Raw genomic sequence first — 4695 nt, 5'->3', positions numbered from 1 at the left:
GGTTCACACTACAGCGCATTCGGTAAATGGACTGGTTCTTATATAGCACTTTTCTACTCTTCTGAGCACTCAAAGCGCTTTACACAACTTGTGCATTCACCCATTCGTACAAGCACATTGTTCTATAGCATTCACACACATTCATACTCCGATGGATGCATCGGAGAGCAATTTGCCCAAGGATATTTGGCATGCAGACTAAGCCAGGAATCGAACCACCAACCTTCCGATCAGTAGATGACCTGCTCTACCGCCTAGGCTACAGCCACCCCGTTTGCTGTCACATTTTATTTGTAGTGTGAACAAGCAGACAAAAAAATCGGATTTGATCAAAAAATTGGAACTGAGCATTAAGACAGTGCAGTGTGAATGTAGCCAAACATACAAATACCTGTGACTCTCCAGCTGCCCCACCCAGACCAGACTGTAATCGTTGCACTAGACTTGCCTAAGCACGTTCAGACACTCAGTATGTTTGGGTGTGGCTGACTCCAACTAAGACTAAAGGCTGGATCAGCTGGTTCAACAGGTCAGCAGCTTGTATGATTTTCCTCTACGCAAATATCAAACAAAGTCCTGTACACACAGATAACACAGAGTGTACTGTACACAGTAATCATGTTAAAAGGCTCTAAAAACTGAGTTTATAACTCTAAACAAACCTAAACCCTGCAATATATAATAACAGTGTTGGAGTGTTAAAGTAAACCAGCTTTAAACCATAAATCTTTTTTCTGAGTATTTCCAGAGTGATTTCTGATGACATCAAACTGTTTGTGTTTGTTGTCACAGCAGCAGCCATCAGTGACATCAGCACACAAAAGCAACACAACAGCAGGTTCAAATACACACAAATTCATTTCTAATGTTTGAGCAGTTTAAGAGCTTTAAAATACTGATCATGAGTTTCAAACAAACAACATATAAGAATATAAAATAAAAATAATTCAAAGACTATTTTCTGTTAAGAAGTTTCTGGCTGTTATTACATTTTTTAAGGTGAAGATTGTCACAGAGAAAACAACAAACATGACTCTCCAGCTGCCCCGCAGCAGACTGTAATCATTGCACTAGACGTGCTTCAGCATGTTTCAGACACACCTTCATGCTCAGTGCAGCCTTTATCTGTGTGCTCTAAAAGTCTCTCCTGTCTCCTTTCCTAACCTCCTTTCTCTGACCTCAGTGAAAACACCACTGGGATGAAGGAAAGGTCACTAGGAGAACTGATAAGGAGTTAGGAAATAACAGAGCCGTGTGCCGAGAATGACCTTACTCTCATTTCTCCTTAACAACGTGATGTTGGATGTCCAAAGGGTAAAAACTACAATGACCAAAAGATGGACTACAAAACATGCATCTTACTTTTCCACAGTGTGTTCTGACCCTGCTGTTTCAAAAACGTGTTCTCACTACAAAGGCTGGAATTTTAAAAAAACAGGAAGATTTAGGGTCAGATTTACTAACGTGCAGCAGCAACACATCTGTATATGTAAGAGTTTCACTGTCAGGACAAGAAAACTTAAACGAGTCACACAGATGTGAATTACAAAGACTGTTTCACTGTAACTGCAGGAAGTTGAACTGTGAAACATTCCTGCTTTATGCCTGTTGTGCCTGTGGCAGTTGCTGATGGGAGCAGTTATTACTTGGAGGGAGATGTTATCAGAGTTATCAGAGCTTCATCAGCTCAGAGTCGTTATCGCAGCACCAAAACTTTGTCTCTGTCAGTGAACTGGAATGAGCTGGATCTGAAACAAAGGCAGCTGTTACTGTGTTAGATTAACGTCTGCATGTTGAAACGTCTTATTGAAAGTAAAGATGTGCACATACAGGCACGTGTCACAGTGACGCTGAGGATCCTCAGAGTCCTCTGCACAGTGCTCAGGGATTTCCTCATCTTTCATGTTGTCTGTCTGTTTGAATTCAAGCATCATCGTCAATAACTGAGCGTCTGACAGCCTCAAACAACCAGAGCCTGAAAATAAAAAGCCTCTTTGGTGGAATTATGCTCACATTTAAAATATATGTAATTTACTTCATTTTCAGAGTTTGATTCCTTTTCCTTTTCTTAAATTAGTTTTCAACGCTTTAAACAGTCGAGTAGAGGGGTGTCAAACATGAGGCCCGGGGCCCAGGATCGGCCCAGCAAAAGAGTCCATTTTGGACGAATGGAAGTTTTTGGAGAATGTGAAGGAGAAACTCTTCCTCTGCCATGACCACTCATACTAAACTAAATGAATGAAAATTCCTGTTTTTTTTTTTTCACAAAAATTCAATTTCTGTGCATTAACAAAAACTTTAAAAAATATTTTTATGATGAGCTACATTCCTCTGAACGTTTGGTTGGGTTACTTATTTATTTCCATCCTTGTTCTTAATGCTTTGAACATCACAGCACTATGAACTGTGGGTAATCCCTCAGGTCCACAGAGATGAGGACTTATAGAAAATGTGAATAAGGACTCAGAGTGTGTGCAGAGAGTCGTCATGCACTTGATACCATGACAACAGGACGGCTCTGAGCCCTCAGAGGCCGACACAAAGCTGTGACTGTTTATCTGCACGTCTCAAACACTCCTCCATTTGTCTGCAGGCTGAGTGATCTGACTGAGCTCAGCCTCCATTTTCTACAGGGAGACGCTCAGAGAGGCTTTCACTTTCATTTCACAGGAACAGCTTTGCTTCTGTTTTACATGCAGGCGCTGCACAGAACACACCCTGTTCAACCTGTTTGTGTGGCTGACTCCATCTTAGACTAAAGGCTGGGTCAGCCGGTTCAACAGATCAGCAGTTTGCATCATTTTCATCTACGCAAAAACCAAACAGACCTGTACACAGTGAGTTTAGTACACTGAGTGTGTTATCTGTCAGTAATCGTGTTGAAAGGCTCTAAAACTGAGTTTATAACCCTACACAAACCCAAACCCTGTACTTATCTCCACCATGTAACCTGCTAACATCCACCTGCTGTTGACCCATGATATGGAGATATGGTACTCTGATGTCATTGAGATAAGATGGGCCTGATTATTAAAGGCAGTGACGCGTTACTGTAATCCGATTACTTTTTTCAAGTAACAAGTAAAGTAAGGGATTACTATTGCAAAAACGGTATTAAGATTACCGTTACTTTCCCGTAGTAACGCTGCGTTACTGTGTTACTAAAACCGTGATCTTTTTGTGAGAATGTCTCATGACAGTGACGTAAGCGAGTGCGACGTTCGTGACAACAGCTGTGTGCAGATCAACAATGGATCATATATCGAGTGCGGGAGAGAGTATGAGCGTGCAGCGTTTAAAGCGTGGAAGTACTGACCTTACTTTGAGTTTGATTCCATAAAAAGTGACAAAAACATTAGCGTCCATCGTGCGTGGGAAGAAAACTTCTTTTTACACCGAAAAAAACCCCTAAATTTCCAAGCAAGCACCGAGTGCGCTATGACGTAATGGGAAATTCACAGAGAAACTTGCGGATTCTTCCACTGACCGCTGCGGCACACCTGCACCAGGGTAAACCTCCGCCTACCCTACTCCTGCTTTACAGGTGAAAATAGAGCAAAAGGACCGCTGAGTCTTTGACTTTATTTATTTTCTGCTGTGTTTTACTTGCATCTATTTGAAAGAGTGAGTGTAAACTCACAAAAAAATATATTTTATGTGCTGGAATGTGCAGAAAATAGGTTTAAATGTTAAACAAATTTCTTCCAGTCAGAGAATGTTGCATATAATTAAATTTTTGCTTAATGCATAAAGTTAAAAGATTAAAACTAATAAAACAAGTTTTAAAAAAAGAGACTTTTCATTTGATTTGATTACATTTTGTATGATGGATTATGCAGAAAAAGTAGAATTGGGCTGAAAGATCTATCGCTTTATCACCGATTCAGGTTGTAAATCGTGTTTCAAAAAAGTAACTAAGTAACTAAGTAATTAATTACTTTTGAAAATACGTAATCAGTAAAGTAACTGGAATACTTTTTGGGGGAAGTAATCAGTAATTAGTTACTGATTACTTTTTTCAAGTAACTTGACCAACACTGGTGAGGAGCAGGATTTTAAATTGTGACTCTAACAGTTAGCCAATGAGGAGAAGCCAGTATAGGAGAAAGCTGCTCTCTCCTCCCTACAGCTGCTCACTCCTCCCTGCAGTGGAGTCCCTGTCAGGACTCTACTGCAGCTAAAGTAAAAGAAAAAAAAAAAAACTAGGTAAAAAAACTTTTGCGAGATTCTGAGTTGGTTTTGCGAGATCTCGCAAAAGTTCATCTTAATTTTTTTTCCTCCCATGTCCCTTGCGGGGCTCCGTACTTTTGGGAATGCAAACTAATCAAAAGAGTTCCATATCTCAAGAACTAAGTAATATTTTTAAGAATTGGATCCAAAGGGACCACGGATATTTTCTTCTCGGCCTACCCTCAAAAGAATTAACATTAAACTGTGATAAACTATTTCTGTAAGCTAGGAAATGTATTCTCATTAACTGGGTTAAGCAAAAAACCTCCCTGTGACTTTTTTGGTACAGGGAATTGTTTAATGTTATTCCCCCCATATGTGCATTTGCACAGGTATATAATGACTTTAATGTATTTCCTTTGGGGTTTTTTTTTTCTCTTTTGTTTGTCTGCTTTGTTATTTTTTTATGCTTTTGCTGATAATGAATAACTGTTAAAATGAAAAAAAAAAAGAAACATTTATTTA

This window comes from Simochromis diagramma, unplaced genomic scaffold (genome assembly GCF_900408965.1).
Source record: "Simochromis diagramma unplaced genomic scaffold, fSimDia1.1 OVJJ01000440.1, whole genome shotgun sequence".
Lineage (NCBI taxonomy): Eukaryota > Metazoa > Chordata > Actinopteri > Cichliformes > Cichlidae > Simochromis > Simochromis diagramma.
Note: the sequence above shows the minus strand (reverse complement) of the source record.